Here is a 22,094-nt window from a genome sequence, read left to right on the forward strand (position 1 = left end):
TTTTCACTCACTTTTGTAGAAAATAAGCACCTCACCCTCCAGGCACATAGCTGCGTATGGAAAAAGTTATTTGTCAGGTCCGGTTTTCACACCCCAATCAAGTGTGATAGGGTACAGCAGTGCGAAAAAGGTATATGGGGCCTATATATTATCACTTAATTTCTACCAAAGTAGGTGAAAATTATTATTTTCACTTACTTTTGTAGAAAAAAAGCACCTCACAGAGGCAGGAATATCTCATGCACCGTTTTCGGCTATCACCCCCCAACCATCACGCCGCGGCCGGAACATTTCTTGCGCCGGTTCCGGCTTTCACTCCCAAAAGCACCTCGTCGCGGCCAGAACATCTCATGCGTCGGTTCCGGCTTTACTCCCCCAAGCACCCTGCCAAGGTGGTGACATTTCATTCACAGGTTCCAGCTTTCACCCTCCAGGCACATAGCTGAGTATGGAAAAAGTTATTTGCTGGTTTCGGTTTTCACACCCCAATCAAGTGTGATAGGGTACAGCGGTTTGAAAGTGGTATATTGAGTCCATATATTATCATTTTATTTCTACCAAAGTAGGTGAAAATTATTATTTTCACTCACTTTTGTAGAAAATAAGCACCTCACCCTCCAGGCACATAGCTGCGTATGGAAAAAGTTATTTGCCAGTTCCGGTTTTCACACCCCAATCAAGTGTGATAGGGTACAGCAGTGCGAAAAAGGTATATGGGGCCTATATATTATCACTTCATTTCTACCAAAATAGATGAAAATTATTATTTTCACTTACTTTTGTAGAAAATAAGCACCTCACACCGGCAGGAACATCTCATGCACCGTTTTCGGCTTTCACCCCCCAACCATCACGCCGCGGCCGGAACATTTCTTGCGCCGGTTCCGGCTTTCACTCCCAAAAGCACCTCGTCGCGGCTAGAACATCTCATGCGTCGGTTCCGGCTTTACTCCACCGAGCACCCTGTCAAGGTGGTGACATTTCATTCACAGGTTCCAGCTTTCACCCTCCAGGCACATAGCTGAGTATGGAAAAAGTTATTTGCTGGTTTTGGTTTTCACACCCCAATCAAGTGTGATAGGGTACAGCGGTGTGAAAGTGGTATATTGAGCCTATATATTATCATTTTATTTCTACCAAAGTAGGTGAAAATTGTTATTTTCACTCACTTTTGTAGAAAATAAGCACCTCACCCTCCAGGCACATAGCTGCGTATGGAAAAAGTTATTTGCCAGTTTCGGGTTTCACACCCCAATCAAGTGTGATAGTGTACAGCAGTGTGAAAAAGGTATATGGGGCTCTATATATTTTATCACTTCATTTCTACCAAAGTAGGTGAAAATTATTATTTTCACTTACTTTTGTAGAAAATAAGTACCTCACAGCGGCAGGAACATCTCGTGCACCGTTTTCGACTTTCACCCCCCAACCATCACTCCGCGGCCGGAAGATTTCTTGCGCTGGTTCCAGCTTTCACACCCAAAAGCACCTTGTCGTGGCCAGAACATCTCATGCGTCGGTTCCGGCTTTACTCCCCCAAGCACCCTGCCAAGGTGGTGACATTTCATTCACAGGTTTATGCTTTCACCCTCCAGGCACATAGCTGAGTATGGAAAAAGTTATTTGCTGGTTTCGGTTTTCACACCCCAATCAAGTGTGATAGGGTACAGCGGTGTGAAAGTGGTATATTGAGTCCATATATTATCATTTTATTTCTACCAAAGTAGGTGAAAATTATTATTTTCACTCACTTTTGTAGAAAATAAGCACCTCACCCTCCAGGCACATAGCTGCGTATGGAAAAAGTTATTTGTCAGGTCCGGTTTTCACACCCCAATCAAGTGTGATAGGGTACAGCAGTGCGAAAAAGGTATATGGGGCCTATATATTATCACTTAATTTCTACCAAAGTAGGTGAAAATTATTATTTTCACTTACTTTTGTAGAAAAAAAGCACCTCACAGAGGCAGGAATATCTCATGCACCGTTTTCGGCTATCACCCCCCAACCATCACGCCGCGGCCGGAACATTTCTTGCGCCGGTTCCGGCTTTCACTCCCAAAAGCACCTCGTCGCGGCCAGAACATCTCATGCGTCGGTTCCGGCTTTACTCCCCCAAGCACCCTGCCAAGGTGGTGACATTTCATTCACAGGTTCCAGCTTTCACCCTCCAGGCACATAGCTGAGTATGGAAAAAGTTATTTGCTGGTTTCGGTTTTCACACCCCAATCAAGTGTGATAGGGTACAGCGGTTTGAAAGTGGTATATTGAGTCCATATATTATCATTTTATTTCTACCAAAGTAGGTGAAAATTATTATTTTCACTCACTTTTGTAGAAAATAAGCACCTCACCCTCCAGGCACATAGCTGCGTATGAAAAAAGTTATTTGCCAGTTCCGGTTTTCACACCCCAATCAAGTGTGATAGGGTACAGCAGTGCGAAAAAGGTATATGGGGCCTATATATTATCACTTCATTTCTAACAAAATAGGTGAAAATTATTATTTTCACTTACTTTTGTAGAAAATAAGCACCTCACAGCGGCAGGAACATCTCATGCACCGTTTTCGGCTTTCACCCCCCAACCATCACGCCGCAGCCGGAACATTTCTTGCGCCGGTTCTGGCTTTCACTCCCAAAAGCACCTCGTCGCGGCCAGAACATCTCGTGCGTCGGTTCCGGCTTTACTCCCCCAAGCACCCTGCCAAGGTGGTGACATTTCATTCACAGGTTCCAGCTTTCACCCTCCAGGCACATAGCTGAGTATGGAAAAAGTTATTTGCCAGTTCCGGTTTTCACACCCCAATCAAGTGTGATAGGGTACAGCAGTGCGAAAAAGGTATATGGGGCCTATATATTATCACTTAATTTCTACCAAAATAGGTGAAAATTATTATTTTCACTTACTTTTGTAGAAAATAAGCACCTCACAGCGGCAGGAACATCTCATGCACCGTTTTCGGCTTTCACCCCCCAACCATCACGCCGCGGCCGGAACATTTCTTGCGCCGGTTCCGGCTTTCACTCCCAAAAGCACCTCGTCGCGGCCAGAACATCTCATGCGTCGGTTCCGGCTTTACTCCCCCAAGCACCCTACCAAGGTGGTGACATTTCATTCACAGGTTCCAGCTTTCACCCTCCAGACACATAGCTGAGTATGAAAAAAGTTATTTGCTGGTTTTGGTTTTCACACCCCAATCAAGTGTGATAGGGTACAGCGGTGTGAAAGTGGTATATTGAGCCTATATATTATCATTTTATTTCGACCAAAGTAGGTGAAAATTATTATTTTCACTCACTTTTGTAGAAAATAAGCACCTCACCTTCCAGGCACATAGCTGCGTATGGAAAAAGTTATTTGCCAGTTCCGGTTTTCACACCCCAATCAAGTGTGATAGGGTACAGCAGTGCGAAAAAGGTATATGGGGCCTATATATTATCACTTCATTTCTACCAAAATAGGTGAAAATTATTATTTTCACTTACTTTTGTAGAAAATAAGCACCTCACAGCGGCAGGAACACCTCATGCACCGTTTTAGGCTTTCACCCCCCCAACCATCACGCCGCGGCCGGAACATTTCTTGCGCCGGTTCCGGCTTTCACTCCCAAAAGCACCTCGTCGCAGCCAGAACATCTCATGCGTCGGTTCCGGCTTTACTCCCCCAAGCACCCTACCAAGGTGGTGACATTTCATTCACAGGTTCCAACTTTCACCCTCCAGACACATAGCTGAGTATGGAAAAAGTTATTTGCTGGTTTTGGTTTTCACACCCCAATCAAGTGTGATAGGGTACAGCGGTGTGAAAGTGGTATATGGGGCCTATGTACTATCACTTAATTTTTATCAAAGTAGGTGAAAATTATTATATTCACCTACTTTAGTACAAAATAAGTATTCTTGACATTCAATGAAAAGGCAATGCAGACAATATCACTGATATCTCCGGCACAGATATCAGTCCTGATTTGGCTCGCTGTCTGCATAAAATAATATAAGGACCTAAATTCATCAAACTTTAAACGTAATGTACGGGTCTATAATAAATATACACATTTGATAAACACGCATGTATGCCAGCAAGATATTATCGCGCCTCCTTACCTGTTGTGGGTAGCTGCTTCTGCCATCCGACGTTTGGAATATGCTGTAGTAAAAATGACGTCACAGTAGTCCAGAGATGTAGTAGGTGGGTAAGTAGTTGACATCACAATTCATTCATGGAGAAGGTCTACCTGAAAAAAAGAAGAAGGAGGCGCGATAATATGTTCATGACATACATGAATATTTATTAATACTGTGTCTTACATCGTAACACTCATAAATGCAGTACTGTACAGACAACACAAGTCATCCTTATCAGTCCCTGCCCCAGTGATTGCAAATACATGCTAGAGCACATATTAGACCCGTAACTGTGGACCCGGCACTCAGTTTTACAAACTGAGCAGGTCCCCGGGTACGTACTTTGCAGCAGCCAGTCTTGAGGAGCTGTCAGGGTCTATCACCCCCCAAGCACCTCCCAGTGCCTGGAACATCTCATGCGCCAGTTTAGGCTTTCACCCCCCTTCATGCACATCGCAAAAGCATGGCAATCTCATGCGCCAGATCTGGCACCTTGCCAAAGCACCTCGCCATGGTCGTAACATTTCATGCGCCGGTTCCAGCTTTCACTCCCAAAAGCACCTCGTCGCGGCCAGAACATCTCATGCGTCGGTTCCGGCTTTACTCCCCCAAGCACCCTGCCAAGGTAGTGACATTTCATTCACAGGTTCCAGCTTTCACCCTCCAGGCACATAGCTGAGTATGGAAAAAGTTAATTGCTGGTTTCGGTTTTCACACCCCAATCAAGTGTGATAGGGTACAGCGGTTTGAAAGTGGTATATTGAGCCCATATATTATCATTTTATTTCTACCAAAGTAGGTGAAAATTATTATTTCCACTCACTTTTGTAGAAAATAAGCACCTCACCCTCCAGGCACATAGCTGCGCATGGAAAAAGTTATTTGCCAGTTCCGGTTTTCACACCCCAATCAAGTGTGATAGGGAACAGCAGTGCGAAAAAGGTATATGGGGCCTATATATTATCACTTCATTTCTACCAAAATAGGTGAAAATTATTATTTTCACTTACTTTTGTAGAAAATAAGCACCTCACAGCGGCAGGAACATCTCATGCACCGTTTTCGGCTTTCACCCCCCAACCATCACGCCGCGGCCGGAACATTTCTTGCGCCGGTTCCGGCTTTCACTCCCAAAAGCACCTCGTCGCGGCTAGAACATCTCATGCGTCGGTTCCGGCTTTACTCCACCGAGCACCCTGCCAAGGTGGTGACATTTCATTCACAGGTTCCAGCTTTCACCCTCCAGGCACATAGCTGAGTATGGAAAAAGTTATTTGCTGGTTTCGGTTTTCACACCCCAATCAAGTGTGATAGGGTACAGCGGTGTGAAAGTGGTATATTGAGTCCATATATTATCATTTTATTTCTACCAAAGTAGGTGAAAATTATTATTTTCACTCACTTTTGTAGAAAATAAGCACCTCACCCTCCAGGCACATAGCTGCGTATGGAAAAAGTTATTTGTCAGGTCCGGTTTTCACACCCCAATCAAGTGTGATAGGGTACAGCAGTGCGAAAAAGGTATATGGGGCCTATATATTATCACTTAATTTCTACCAAAGTAGGTGAAAATTATTATTTTTACTTACTTTTGTAGAAAAAAAGCACCTCACAGAGGCAGGAATATCTCATGCACCGTTTTCGGCTATCACCCCCCAACCATCACGCCGCGGCCGGAACATTTCTTGCGCCGGTTCCGGCTTTCACTCCCAAAAGCACCTCGTCGCGGCCAGAACATCTCATGCGTCGGTTCCGGCTTTACTCCCCCAAGCACCCTGCCAAGGTGGTGACATTTCATTCACAGGTTCCAGCTTTCACCCTCCAGGCACATAGCTGAGTATGGAAAAAGTTATTTGCTGGTTTCGGTTTTCACACCCCAATCAAGTGTGATAGGGTACAGCGGTTTGAAAGTGGTATATTGAGTCCATATATTATCATTTTATTTCTACCAAAGTAGGTGAAAATTATTATTTTCACTCACTTTTGTAGAAAATAAGCACCTCACCCTCCAGGCACATAGCTGCGTATGGAAAAAGTTATTTGCCAGTTCCGGTTTTCACACCCCAATCAAGTGTGATAGGGTACAGCAGTGCGAAAAAGGTATATGGGGCCTATATATTATCACTTCATTTCTACCAAAATAGGTGAAAAATTATTATTTTCACTTACTTTTGTAGAAAATAAGCACCTCACAGCGGCAGGAACATCTCATGCACCGTTTTCGGCTTTCACCCCCCAACCATCACGCCGCGGCCGGAACATTTCTTGCGCCGGTTCCGTCTTTCACTCCCAAAAGCACCTCGTCGCGGCCAGAACATCTCATGCGTCGGTTCCGGCTTTACTCCCCTAAGCACCCTACCAAGGTGGTGACATTTCATTCACAGGTTCCAGCTTTCACCCTCCAGACACATAGCTGAGTATGGAAAAAGTTATTTGCTGGTTTTGGTTTTCACACCCCAATCAAGTGTGATAGGGTACAGCGGTGTGAAAGTGGTATATTGAGCCTATATATTATCATTTTTTTTCTACCAAAGTAGGTGAAAATTATTATTTTCACTTACTTTTGTAGAAAAAAAAGCACCTCACAGAGGCAGGAACATCTCATGCACCGTTTTCGGCTATCACCCCCCAACCATCACTCCGCGGCCGGAACATTTCTTGCGCCGGTTCCGGCTTTCACTCCCAAAAGCAAATTGTCGCGGCCAGAACATCTCATGCGTCGGTTCCGGCTTTACTCCCCCAAGCAGTCTGCCAAGGTGGTGACATTTCATTCACAGGTTCCAGCTTTCACCCTCCAGGCACATAGCTGAGTATGGAAAAAGTTATTTGCTGGTTTCGGTTTTCACACCCCAATCAAGTGTGATAGGGTACAGCGGTTTGAAAGTGGTATATTGAGCCCATATATTATCATTTTATTTCTACCAAAGTAGGTGAAAATTATTATTTTCACTCACTTTTGTAGAAAATAAGCACCTCACCTTCCAGGCACATAGCTGCGTATGGAAAAAGTTATTTGCCAGTTCCGGTTTTCACACCCCAATTAAGTGTGATAGGGTACAGCAGTGCGAAAAAGGTATATGGGGCCTATATATTATCACTTCATTTCTACCAAAATAGGTGAAAATTATTATTTTCACTTACTTTTGTAGAAAATAAGCACCTCACAGCGGCAGGAACATCTCATGCACCGTTTTCGGCTTTCACCCCCCAACCATCACGCCGCGGCCGGAACATTTCTTGCGCCGGTTCCGGCTTTCACTCCCAAAAGCACCTCGTCGCGGCCAGAACATCTCATGCGTCGGTTCCGGCTTTACTCCCCCAAGCACCCTACCAAGGTGGTGACATTTCATTCACAGGTTCCAGCTTTCACCCTCCAGACACATAGCTGAGTATGACAAAAGTTATTTGCTGGTTTTGGTTTTCACACCCCAATCAAGTGTGATAGGGTACAGCGGTGTGAAAGTGGTATATTGAGCCTATATATTATCATTTTATTTCGACCAAAGTAGGTGAAAATTATTATTTTCACTCACTTTTGTAGAAAATAAGCACCTCACCTTCCAGGCACATAGCTGCGTATGGAAAAAGTTATTTGCCAGTTCTGGTTTTCACACCCCAATCAAGTGTGATAGGGTACAGCAGTGCGAAAAAGGTATATGGGGCCTATATATTATCACTTCATTTCTACCAAAATAGGTGAAAATTATTATTTTCACTTACTTTTGTAGAAAATAAGCACCTCACAGCGGCAGGAACACCTCATGCACCGTTTTAGGCTTTCACCCCCCCCAACCATCACGCCGCGGCCGGAACATTTCTTGCGCCGGTTCCGGCTTTCACTCCCAAAAGCACCTCGTCGAGGCCAGAACATCTCATGCGTCGGTTCCGGCTTTACTCCCCCAAGCACCCTACCAAGGTGGTGACATTTCATTCACAGGTTCCAACTTTCACCCTCCAGACACATAGCTGAGTATGGAAAAAGTTATTTGCTGGTTTTGGTTTTCACACCCCAATCAAGTGTGATAGGGTACAGCGGTGTGAAATTGGTATATTGAGCCTATATATTATCATTTTATTTCGACCAAAGTAGGTGAAAATTATTATTTTCACTTACTTTTGTAGAAAATATGTACCTCACAGCGGCAGGAACATCTCGTGCACCGTTTTCGGCTTTCACCCCCCAACCATCACTCCGCGGCCGGAAGATTTCTTGCGCCGGTTCCAGCTTTCACACCCAAAAGCACCTTGTCGCGGCCAGAACATCTCATGCGTCGGTTCCGGCTTCACTCCCCAAGCACCCTGCCAAGGTGGTGACATTTCATTCACAGGTTCATGCTTTCACCCTCCAGGCACATAGCTGAGTATGGAAAAAGTTATTTGCTGGTTTTGGTTTTCACACCCCAATCAAGTGTGATAGGGTACAGCGGTGTGAAAGTGGTATATGGGGCCTATGTACTATCACTTAATTTTTATCAAAGTAGGTGAAAATTATTATATTCACCTACTTTAGTACAAAATAAGTATTCTTGACATTCAATAAAAAGGCAATGCAGACAATATCACTGATATCTGCTGCACAGATATCAGTCCTGATTTGGCTCGCTGTCTGCATAAAATAATATAAGGACCTAAATTCATCAAACTTTAAACGTAATGTACGGGTCTATAACAAATATACACATTTGATAAACACGCATGTATGCCAGCAAGATATTATCGCGCCTCCTTACCTGTTGTGGGTAGCTGCTTCTGCCATCCGACGTTTGGAATATGCTGTAGTAAAAATGACGTCACAGTAGTCCAGAGATGTAGTAGGTGGGTAAGTAGTTGACATCACAATTCATTCATGGAGAAGGTCTACCTGAAAAAAAGAAGAAGGAGGCGCGATAATATGTTCATGACATACATGAATATTTATTAATACTGTGTCTTACATCGTAACACTCATAAATGCAGTACTGTACAGACAACACAAGTCATCCTTATCAGTCCCTGCCCCAGTGATTGCAAATACATGCTACAGCACATATTAGACCCTTAACTGTGGACCCGGCACTCAGTTTTACGAACTGAGCAGGTCCCCGGGTACGTACTTTGCAGCAAGCTCTGTCCACTCCACGCATTGACCTGGTATTGCAGTACTTCCAGGACCGGTGCACCACCCTAATCTGTTATCCAAAAATAGACTAATTCCATTCCTGGCACTTGATTTGGTGTATCAATTGTTTGTGCACCTTTGTTCTAACTTTGTATTTAGAAATGCATGCATTTGCTTCAAGGTTTAACCCTTGTGCATAAAAAGTTTGAAATACTGCCTCCAGTGTATCATTTTGTGACTATTTCTTGACTCCTTGAATTGTACTTTCTGGAATCGAGGCAGTTTAATACTTGACGTGACACTACACTTGAAATCAGCATGTGCGGCCTAGCCAAAAGACCGGAAGCCTGCCTAAATTAAATGACTTATCAATCGCTGCGCCCTCCCAATATATATGCAAACACTATGTGACTTACCTACGATCTTACCACAGAAACATCAACTGGAACACAGCAATGGAATTTTTGGACCCCCCTCCCTCTCGATTTGAAATGGCTTGGTTTTTGTTTTGTTTTTCTTTTATTTCTTTTTCGCTTCTCTTATATTTTGTTTTCTTTTGTTAAACTTATATTTTTTTCTTTTCTCTTTTCTCTCTTTTGTTTTGGGAATTTTTTTTCCTCTTCAATTTTTTCCGAGCCAAACAATTGATGATCATTGAGATGGGGATTTAGAAAAAGTATCACTTACCTTCTTCGGACCATCATTTGGGTGGTAACTGCCAATAAAAGAAAACATTGGCCCACCCAGCTCACCTACACATGACTGTCCTGTCTGCCTGTCTGTTCCAAGTGACTGTCTGGCTGTCAGGTTCCGGAATCCGAGTGAGCAGCTTGTGATGTCATAGAGGGCAGATTGTGATGTCACACAAAGGTTCCTGCCACATGAATGCTTGTCCATCTGACTGTCTACTACTGCTGCTGAATGGACTCAAAACAGGAAAGCCGTCATTGCACCTGATTGTGCAAGATTCCTCCTTCTCCTCTGCAGCAGCTAGCTGATTGATTTAGCCAGCAGCAGTCAGGGACTATCACCCCCCAAGCACCTCACAGTGCCTGGAACATCTCATGCGCCAGTTTAGGCTTTCACCCCCCTTCATGCACATCGCAAAAGCATGGCAATCTCATGCGCCAGATCTGGCACCTTGCCAAAGCACCTCGCCATGGTCGTAACATTTCATGCGCCGGTTCCAGCTTTCACTCCCAAAAGCACCTCGTCGCGGCCAGAACATCTCATGCGTCGGTTCCGTCTTTACTCCCCCAAGCACCCTGCCAAGGTAGTGACATTTCATTCACAGGTTCATGCTTTCACCCTCCAGGCACATAGCGGAGTATGGAAAAAGTTAATTGCTGGTTTCGGTTTTCACACCCCAATCAAGTGTGATAGGGTACAGCGGTTTGAAAGTGGTATATTGAGCCCATATATTATCATTTTATTTCTACCAAAGTAGGTGAAAATTATTATTTTCACTCACTTTTGTAGAAAATAAGCACCTCACCCTCCAGGCACATAGCTGCGCATGGAAAAAGTTATTTGCCAGTTCCGGTTTTCACACCCCAATCATGTGTGATAGGGAACAGCAGTGCGAAAAAGGTATATGGGGCCTATATATTGGGATGCAGTTAATATCCCGGCGGTCGGGATCCCGGCGTTCAGAATCCCGACGCCGGAATCCCGACCGCCGAAATGCCGACACATTCTCCCTCCTGGGGTGTCCACGACACCCCTGGAGGGAGAATAAATTAGTGTGCCGAGCGTAGCGAGGCACCGGGCCCGCTGCGTGGCGAGCGCAGCGAGCCCGCAAGGGGGGGCGATCCGCGTCCCCCCCTTGTCGGCATTTCGGCTGTCGGGATTCCGGCGTCGGGATTCTGAACGCCGGGATCCCGACCGCCGGGATTCAATACTGAATCCTATATATTATCACTTAATTTCTACCAAAATAGGTGAAAATTATTATTTTAACTTACTGTTGTAGAAAATAAGCACCTCACAGCGGCAGGAACATCTCATGCACCGTTTTTGGCTTTTACCCCCCAACCATCACGCCGCGGCCGGAACATTTCTTGCGCCGGTTCCGGCTTTCACTCCCAAAAGCACCTCGTCGCGGCCAGAACATCTCATGCGTCGGTTCCGGCTTTACTCCCCCAAGCACCCTGCCAAGGTGGTGACATTTCATTCACAGGTTCCAGCTTTCACCCTCCAGGCACATAGCTGAGTATGGAAAAAGTTATTTGCTGGTTTCGGTTTTCACACCCTAATCAAGTGTGATAGGGTACAGCGGTGTGAAAGTGGTATATTGAGCCCATAAATTATCATTTTATTTCTACCAAAGTAGGTGAAAATTATTATTTTCACTCACTTTTGTAGAAAATAAGCACCTCACCCTCCAGGCACATAGCTGCGTATGGAAAAAGTTATTTGCCAGTTTCGGGTTTCACACCCCAATCAAGTGTGATAGTGTACAGCAGTGTGAAAAAGGTATATGGGGCTCTATATATTTTATCACTTCATTTCTACCAAAGTAGGTGAAAATTATTATTTTCACTTACTTTTGTAGAAAATAAGTACCTCACAGCGGCAGGAACATCTCGTGCACCGTTTTCGGCTATCACCCCCCAACCATCACGCCGCGGCCGGAACATTTCTTGCGCCGGTTCCGGCTTTCACTCCCAAAAGCACCTTGTCGCGGCCAGAACATCTCATGCGTCGGTTCCGGCTTTACTCCCCCAAGCACCCTGCCAAGGTGGTGACATTTCATTCACAGGTTCCAGCTTTCACCCTCCAGGCACATAGCTGAGTATGGAAAAAGTTATTTGCTGGTTTCGGTTTTCACACCCCAATCAAGTGTGATATTGTACAGCGGTTTGAAAGTGGTATATTGAGCCCATATATTATCATTTTATTTCTACCGAAGTAGGTGAAAATTATTATTTTCACTCACTTTTGTAGAAAATAAGCACCTCACCTTCCAGGCACATAGCTGCGTATGGAAAAAGTTATTTGCCAGTTCCGGTTTTCACACCCCAATTAAGTGTGATAGGGTACAGCAGTGCGAAAAAGGTATATGGGGCCTATATATTATCACTTCATTTCTACCAAAATAGGTGAAAATTATTATTTTCACTTACTTTTGTAGAAAATAAGCACCTCACCGCGGCAGGAACATCTCATGCACCGTTTTCGGCTTTCACCCCCCAACCATCACGCCGCGGCCGGAACATTTCTTGCGCCGGTTCCGGCTTTCACTCCCAAAAGCACCTCATCGCGGCCAGAACATCTCATGCGTCGGTTCCGGCTTTACTCCCCCAAGCACCCTGCCAAGGTGGTGACATTTCATTCACAGGTTCCAGCTTTCACCCTCCAGGCACATAGCTGATTATGGAAAAATTTATTTGCTGGTTTCGGTTTTCACACCCCAATCAAGTGTGATAGGGTACTGCGGTTTGAAAGTGGTATATTGAGTACATATATTATCATTTTATTTCTTCCAAAGTAGGTGAAAATTATTATTTTCACTCACTTTTGTAGAAAATAAGCACCTCACCCTCCAGGCACATAGCTGCGTATGGAAAAAGTTATTTGCCAGTTCCGGTTTTCACACCCCAATAAAGTGTGATAGGGTACAGCAGTGCGAAAAAGGTATATGGGGCCTATATATTATCACTTCATTTCTACCAAAATAGGTGAAAATTATTATTTTCACTTACTTTTGTAGAAAATAAGCACCTCACAGCGGCAGTAACATCTCATGCACCGTTTTCGGCTTTCACCCCCCAACCATCACGCCGCGGCCGGAACATTTCTTGCGCCGGTTCCGTCTTTCATTCCCAAAAGCACCTCGTCGTGGCCAGAACATCTCATGCGTCGGTTCCGGCTTTACTCCCCCAAGCACCCTGCCAAGGTGGTGACATTTCATTCACAGGTTCCAGCTTTCACCCTCCAGGCACATAGCTGAGTATGGAAAAAGTTATTTGCTGGTTTTGGTTTTCACACCCCAATCAGGTGTGATAGGGTACAGCGGTGTGAAAGTGGTATATTGAGCCTATATATTATCATTTTATTTCGACCAAAGTAGGTGAAAATTATTATTTTCACTCACTTTTGTAGAAAATAAGCACCTCACCCTCCAAGCACATAGCTGCGTATGGAAAAAGTTATTTGCCAGTTCCGGTTTTCACACCCCGATCAAGTGTGATAGGGTAGAGCAGTGCGAAAAAGGTATATGGGGCCTCTATATTTTCACTTCATTTCTACCAAAATAGGTGAAAATTATTATTTTCACTTACTTTTGTAGAAAATAAGCACCTCACAGCGGCAGGAACATCTCATGCACCGTTTTCGGCTTTCACCCCCCAACCATCACGCCGCGGCCGGAACATTTCTTGCGCCGGTTCCGGCTTTCACTCCCAAAAGCACCTCATCGCGGCCAGAACATCTCATGCGTCGGTTCCGGCTTTACTCCCCCAAGCACCCTGCCAAGGTGGTGACATTTCATTCACAGGTTCCAGCTTTCACCCTCCAGGCACATAGCTGAGTATGGAAAAAGTTATTTGCTGGTTTCGGTTTTCACATCCCAATCAAGTGTGAAAGGGTACAGCGGTGTGAAAGTGGTATATTGAGCCTATATATTATCATTTTATTTCTACCAAAGTAGGTGAAAATTATTATTTTCACCTACTTTAGTAGAAAAAAAGTATTACTGACGTTCAATAAAAAAGCAATGCAGACGATATCACTGCTATCTCCTGCACTGATATAAGCCCTGATTTGGCTCGCTGTCTGCATAAAATAATATAAGGACCTCAATTCATCAAACTTTAAACATAATTTACGGAAGACCATACATATTTGATAAATATGCATGTATGCCAGGAAAATATTATCGCGCCGGCTTACCTGTTGTGGGTAGCTGCTCCTGCAATTTGACGTTTGGAATATGCTGTAGTAAAAATGATGTCACAGTAGTGATAGGGTACAGCGGTTTGAAAGTGGTATATTGAGCCCATATATTATTATTTTATTTCTACCAAAGTAGGTGAAAATTATTATTTTCACTCACTTTTGTAGAAAATAAGCACCTCACCCTCCAGGCACATAGCTGCGCATGGAAAAAGTTATTTGCCAGTTCCGGTTTTCACACCCCAATCATGTGTGATAGGGAACAGCAGTGCGAAAAAGGTATATGGGGCCTATATATTGGGATGCAGTTAATATCCCGGCGGTCGGGATCCCGGCGTTCAGAATCCCGACGCCGGAATCCCGACCGCCGAAATGCCGACACATTCTCCCTCCTGGGGTGTCCACGACACCCCTGGAGGGAGAATAAATTAGTGTGCCGAGCGTAGCGAGGCACCGGGCCCGCTGCGTGGCGAGCGCAGCGAGCCCGCAAGGGGGGGCGATCCGCGTCCCCCCCTTGTCGGCATTTCGGCTGTCGGGATTCCGGCGTCAGGATTCTGAACGCCGGGATCCCGACCGCCGGGATTCAATACTGAATCCTATATATTATCACTTAATTTCTACCAAAATAGGTGAAAATTATTATTTTCACTTACTGTTGTAGAAAATAAGCACCTCACAGCGGCAGGAACATCTCATGCACCGTTTTCGGCTTTTACCCCCCAACCATCACGCCGCGGCCGGAACATTTCTTGCGCCGGTTCCGGCTTTCACTCCCAAAAGCACCTCGTCGCGGCCAGAACATCTCATGCGTCGGTTCCGGCTTTACTCCCCCAAGCACCCTGCCAAGGTGGTGACATTTCATTCACAGGTTCCAGCTTTCACCCTCCAGGCACATAGCTGAGTATGGAAAAAGTTATTTGCTGGTTTCGGTTTTCACACCCTAATCAAGTGTGATAGGGTACAGCGGTGTGAAAGTGGTATATTGAGCCCATAAATTATCATTTTATTTCTACCAAAGTAGGTGAAAATTATTATTTTCACTCACTTTTGTAGAAAATAAGCACCTCACCCTCCAGGCACATAGCTGCGTATGGAAAAAGTTATTTGCCAGTTTCGGGTTTCACACCCCAATCAAGTGTGATAGTGTACAGCAGTGTGAAAAAGGTATATGGGGCTCTATATATTTTATCACTTCATTTCTACCAAAGTAGGTGAAAATTATTATTTTCACTTACTTTTGTAGAAAAAAAGCACCTCACAGAGGCAGGAATATCTCATGCACCGTTTTCGGCTATCACCCCCCAACCATCACGCCGCGGCCGGAACATTTCTTGCGCCGGTTCCGGCTTTCACTCCCAAAAGCACCTCGTCGCGGCCAGAACATCTCATGCGTCGGTTCCGGCTTTACTCCCCCAAGCACCCTGCCAAGGTGGTGACATTTCATTCACAGGTTCCAGCTTTCACCCTCCAGGCACATAGCTGAGTATGGAAAAAGTTATTTGCTGGTTTCGGTTTTCACACCCCAATCAAGTGTGATAGGGTACAGCGGTTTGAAAGTGGTATATTGAGTCCATATATTATCATTTTATTTCTACCAAAGTAGGTGAAAATTATTATTTTCACTCACTTTTGTAGAAAATAAGCACCTCACCCTCCAGGCACATAGCTGCGTATGGAAAAAGTTATTTGCCAGTTCCGGTTTTCACACCCCAATCAAGTGTGATAGGGTACAGCAGTGCGAAAAAGGTATATGGGGCCTATATATTATCACTTCATTTCTACCAAAATAGGTGAAAATTATTATTTTCACTTACTTTTGTAGAAAATAAGCACCTCACAGCGGCAGGAACATCTCATGCACCGTTTTCGGCTTTCACCCCCCAACCATCACGCCGCGGCCGGAACATTTCTTGCGCCGGTTCCGTCTTTCACTCCCAAAAGCACCTCGTCGCGGCCAGAACATCTCATGCGTCGGTTCCGGCTTTACTCCCCTAAGCACCCTACCAAGGTGGTGACATTTCATTCACAGGTTCCAGCTTTCACCCTCCAGACACATAGCTGAGTATGGAAAAAGTTATTTGCTGGTTTTGGTTTTCACACCCCAATCAAGTGTGATAGGGTACAGCGGTGTGAAAGTGGTATATTGAGCCTATATATTATCATTTAATTTCGACCAAAGAAGGTGAAAATTATTATTTTCACTCACTTTTGTAGAAAATAAGCACCTCACCCTCCAGGCACATAGCTGCGTATGGAAAAAGTTATTTGTCAGGTCCGGTTTTCACACCCCAATCAAGTTTGATAGGGTACAGCAGTGCGAAAAACGTATATGGGGCCTATATATTATCACTTCATTTCTACCAAAGTAGGTGAAAATTATTATTTTCACTTACTTTTGTAGAAAAAAAAGCACCTCACAGAGGCAGGAACATCTCATGCACCGTTTTCGGCTATCACCCCCCAACCATCACGCCGCGGCCGGAACATTTCTTGCGCCGGTTCCGGCTTTCACTCCCAAAAGCAAATCGTCGCGGCCAGAACATCTCATGCGTCGGTTCCGGCTTTACTCCCCCAAGCAGTCTGCCAAGGTGGTGACATTTCATTCACAGGTTCCAGCTTTCACCCTCCAGGCACATAGCTGAGTATGGAAAAAGTTATTTGCTGGTTTCGGTTTTCACACCCCAATCAAGTGTGATAGGGTACGGCGGTTTGAAAGTGGTATATTGAGCCCATATATTATCATTTTATTTCTACCAAAGTAGGTGAAAATTATTATTTTCACTCACTTTTGTAGAAAATAAGCACCTCACCTTCCAGGCACATAGCTGCGTATGGAAAAAGTTATTTGCCAGTTCCGGTTTTCACACCCCAATTAAGTGTGATAGGGTACAGCAGTGCGAAAAAGGTATATGGGGCCTATATATTATCACTTCATTTCTACCAAAATAGGTGAAAATTATTATTTTCACTTACTTTTGTAGAAAATAAGCACCTCACAGCGGCAGGAACATCTCATGCACCGTTTTCGGCTTTCACCCCCCAACCATCACGCCGCGGCCGGAACATTTCTTGCGCCGGTTCCGGCTTTCACTCCCAAAAGCACCTCGTCGCGGCCAGAACATCTCATGCGTCGGTTCCGGCTTTACTCCCCCAAGCACCCTACCAAGGTGGTGACATTTCATTCACAGGTTCCAGCTTTCACCCTCCAGACACATAGCTGAGTATGACAAAAGTTATTTGCTGGTTTTGGTTTTCACACCCCAATCAAGTGTGATAGGGTACAGCGGTGTGAAAGTGGTATATTGAGCCTATATATTATCATTTTATTTCGACCAAAGTAGGTGAAAATTATTATTTTCACTCACTTTTGTAGAAAATAAGCACCTCACCTTCCAGGCACATAGCTGCGTATGGAAAAAGTTATTTGCCAGTTCCGGTTTTCACACCCCAATCAAGTGTGATAGGGTACAGCAGTGCAAAAAAGGTATATGGGGCCTATATATTATCACTTCATTTCTACCAAAATAGGTGAAAATTATTATTTTCACTTACTTTTGTAGAAAATAAGCACCTCACAGCGGCAGGAACACCTCATGCACCGTTTTAGGCTTTCACCCCCCCAACCATCACGCCGCGGCCGGAACATTTCTTGCGCCGGTTCCGGCTTTCACTCCCAAAAGCACCTCGTCGCGGCCAGAACATCTCATGCGTCGGTTCCGGCTTTACTCCCCCAAGCACCCTACCAAGGTGGTGACATTTCATTCACAGGTTCCAACTTTCACCCTCCAGACACATAGCTGAGTATGGAAAAAGTTATTTGCTGGTTTTGGTTTTCACACCCCAATCAAGTGTGATAGGGTACAGCGGTGTGAAAGTGGTATATGGGGCCTATGTACTATCACTTAATTTTTATCAAAGTAGGTGAAAATTATTATATTCACCTACTTTAGTACAAAATAAGTATTCTTGACATTCAATGAAAAGGCAATGCAGACAATATCACTGATATCTCCGGCACAGATATCAGTCCTGATTTGGCTCGCTGTCTGCATAAAATAATATAAGGACCTAAATTCATCAAACTTTAAACGTAATGTACGGGTCTATAATAAATATACACATTTGATAAACACGCATGTATGCCAGCAAGATATTATCGCGCCTCCTTACCTGTTGTGGGTAGCTGCTTCTGCCATCCGACGTTTGGAATATGCTGTAGTAAAAATGACGTCACAGTAGTCCAGAGATGTAGGTGGGTAAGTAGTTGACATCACAATTCATTCATGGAGAAGGTCTACCTGAAAAAAAGAAGAAGGAGGCGCGATAATATGTTCATGACATACATGAATATTTATTAATACTGTGTCTTACATCGTAACACTCATAAATGCAGTACTGTACAGACAACACAAGTCATCCTTATCAGTCCCTGCCCCAGTGATTGCAAATACATGCTACAGCACATATTAGACCCTTAACTGTGGACCCGGCACTCAGTTTTACAAACTGAGCAGGTCCCCGGGTACGTACTTTGCAGCAGCCAGTCTTGAGGAGCTGTCAGGGACTATCACCCCCCAAGCACCTCACAGTGCCTGGAACATCTCATGCGCCAGTTTAGGCTTTCACCCCCCTTCATGCACATCGCAAAAGCATGGCAATCTCATGCGCCAGATCTGGCACCTTGCCAAAGCACCTCGCCATGGCCGTAACATTTCATGCGCCGGTTCCAGCTTTCACTCCCAAAAGCACCTCGTCGCGGCCAGAACATCTCATTCGTCGGTTCCGGCTTTACTCCCCCAAGCACTCTGCCAAGGTAGTGACATTTCATTCACAGGTTCCAGCTTTCACCCTCCAGGCACATAGCTGAGTATGGAAAAAGTTAATTGCTGGTTTCGGTTTTCACACCCCAATCAAGTGTGATAGGGTACAGCGGTTTGAAAGTGGTATATTGAGCCCATATATTATCATTTTATTTCTACCAAAGTAGGTGAAAATTATTATTTTCACTCACTTTTGTAGAAAATAAGCACCTCACCCTCCAGGCACATAGCTGCGCATGGAAAAAGTTATTTGCCAGTTCCGGTTTTCACACCCCAATCAAGTGTGATAGGGAACAGCAGTGCGAAAAAGGTATATGGGGCCTATATATTATCACTTCATTTCTACCAAAATAGGTGAAAATTATTATTTTCACTTACTTTTGTAGAAAATAAGCACCTCACAGCGGCAGGAACATCTCATGCACCGTTTTCGGCTTTCACCCCCCAACCATCACGCCGCGGCCGGAACATTTCTTGCGCCGGTTCCGGCTTTCACTCCCAAAAGCACCTCGTCGCGGCTAGAACATCTCATGCGTCGGTTCCGGCTTTACTCCACCGAGCACCCTGCCAAGGTGGTGACATTTCATTCACAGGTTCCAGCTTTCACCCTCCAGGCACATAGCTGAGTATGGAAAAAGTTATTTGCTGGTTTCGGTTTTCACACCCCAATCAAGTGTGATAGGGTACAGCGGTGTGAAAGTGGTATATTGAGTCCATATATTATCATTTTATTTCTACCAAAGTAGGTGAAAATTATTATTTTCACTCACTTTTGTAGAAAATAAGCACCTCACCCTCCAGGCACATATCTGCGTATGGAAAAAGTTATTTGTCAGGTCCGGTTTTCACACCCCAATCAAGTGTGATAGGGTACAGCAGTGCGAAAAAGGTATATGGGGCCTATATATTATCACTTAATTTCTACCAAAGTAGGTGAAAATTATTATTTTCACTTACTTTTGTAGAAAAAAAGCACCTCACAGAGGCAGGAATATCTCATGCACCGTTTTCGGCTATCACCCCCCAACCATCACGCCGCGGCCGGAACATTTCTTGCGCCGGTTCCGTCTTTCACTCCCAAAAGCACCTCGTCGCGGCCAGAACATCTCATGCGTCGGTTCCGGCTTTACTCCCCCAAGCACCCTGCCAAGGTGGTGACATTTCATTCACAGGTTCCAGCTTTCACCCTCCAGGCACATAGCTGAGTATGGAAAAAGTTATTTGCTGGTTTCGGTTTTCACACCCCAATCAAGTGTGATAGGGTACAGCGGTTTGAAAGTGGTATATTGAGTCCATATATTATCATTTTATTTCTACCAAAGTAGGTGAAAATTATTATTTTCACTCACTTTTGTAGAAAATAAGCACCTCACCCTCCAGGCACATAGCTGCGTATGGAAAAAGTTATTTGCCAGTTCCGGTTTTCACACCCCAATCAAGTGTGATAGGGTACAGCAGTGCGAAAAAGGTATATGGGGCCTATATATTATCACTTCATTTCTACCAAAATAGATGAAAATTATTATTTTCACTTACTTTTGTAGAAAATAAGCACCTCACACCGGCAGGAACATCTCATGCACCGTTTTCGGCTTTCACCCCCCAACCATCACGCCGCGGCCGGAACATTTCTTGCGCCGGTTCCGGCTTTCACTCCCAAAAGCACCTCGTCGCGGCTAGAACATCTCATGCGTCGGTTCCGGCTTTACTCCCCCAAGCACCCTGCCAAGGTGGTGACATTTCATTCACAGGTTCATGCTTTCACCCTCCAGGCACATAGCTGAGTATGGAAAAAGGTATTTGCTGGTTTCGGTTTTCACACCCCAATCAAGTGTGATAGGGTACAGTGGTGTGAAAGTGGTATATTGAGTCCATATATTATCATTTTATTTCTACCAAAGTAGGTGAAAATTATTATTTTCACTCACTTTTGTAGAAAATAAGCACCTCACCCTCCAGGCACATAGCTGCGTATGGAAAAAGTTATTTGTCAGGTCCGGTTTTCACACCCCAATCAAGTGTGATAGGGTACAGCAGTGCGAAAAAAGGTATATGGGGCCTATATATTATCACTTAATTTCTACCAAAGTAGGTGAAAATTATTATTTTCACTTACTTTTGTAGAAAAAAAGCACCTCACAGAGGCAGGAATATCTCATGCACCGTTTTCGGCTATCACCCCCCAACCATCACGCCGCGGCCGGAACATTTCTTGCGCCGGTTCCGGCTTTCACTCCCAAAAGCACCTCGTCGCGGCCAGAACATCTCATGCGTCGGTTCCGGCTTTACTCCCCCAAGCACCCTGCCAAGGTGGTGACATTTCATTCACAGGTTCCAGCTTTCACCCTCCAGGCACATAGCTGAGTATGGAAAAAGTTATTTGCTGGTTTCGGTTTTCACACCCCACTCAAGTGTGATAGGGTACAGCGGTTTGAAAGTGGTATATTGAGTCCATATATTATCATTTTATTTCTACCAAAGTAGGTGAAAATTATTATTTTCACTCACTTTTGTAGAAAATAAGCACCTCACCCTCCAGGCACATAGCTGCGTATGAAAAAAGTTATTTGCCAGTTCCGGTTTTCACACCCCAATCAAGTGTGATAGGGTACAGCAGTGCGAAAAAGGTATATGGGGCCTATATATTATCACTTCATTTCTAACAAAATAGGTGAAAATTATTATTTTCACTTACTTTTGTAGAAAATAAGCACCTCACAGCGGCAGGAACATCTCATGCACCGTTTTCGGCTTTCACCCCCCAACCATCACGCCGCAGCCGGAACATTTCTTGCGCCGGTTCTGGCTTTCACTCCCAAAAGCACCTCGTCGCGGCCAGAACATCTCATGCGTCGGTTCCGGCTTTACTCCCCCAAGCACCCTGCCAAGGTGGTGACATTTCATTCACAGGTTCCAGCTTTCACCCTCCAGGCACATAGCTGAGTATGGAAAAAGTTATTTGCCAGTTCCGGTTTTCACACCCCAATCAAGTGTGATAGGGTACAGCAGTGCGAAAAAGGTATATGGGGCCTATATATTATCACTTAATTTCTACCAAAATAGGTGAAAATTATTATTTTCACTTACTTTTGTAGAAAATAAGCACCTCACAGCGGCAGGAACATCTCATGCACCGTTTTCGGCTTTCACCCC

At 44.6% G+C, this 22,094-nt stretch overlaps 1 long non-coding RNA gene across 7 annotated transcripts in view; it reads right to left on the reverse strand.

Moving 5' to 3' along the window:
- Positions 1-14,424, reverse strand: part of LOC146042592 (uncharacterized) — a 750,533-nt gene extending 736,109 nt beyond the window's left edge. For 2 of the 7 annotated variants that reach the window (XR_014463934.1, XR_014463936.1), the window contains exon 1: positions 14,119-14,423. This is a non-coding gene — a long non-coding RNA (uncharacterized LOC146042592). Of the gene's footprint in view, positions 1-14,118 lie in introns of all 7 variants that reach the window. The other 5 variants (XR_014463935.1, XR_014463933.1, XR_014463930.1 and 2 more) reach the window with 5 other exon arrangements.
- Positions 14,425-22,094: the final 7,670 nt, after the last annotated feature.

This window comes from Crinia signifera, chromosome 19 (genome assembly GCF_055691185.1).
Source record: "Crinia signifera chromosome 19, ASM5569118v1, whole genome shotgun sequence".
NCBI classification, from domain to species: domain Eukaryota; kingdom Metazoa; phylum Chordata; class Amphibia; order Anura; family Myobatrachidae; genus Crinia; species Crinia signifera.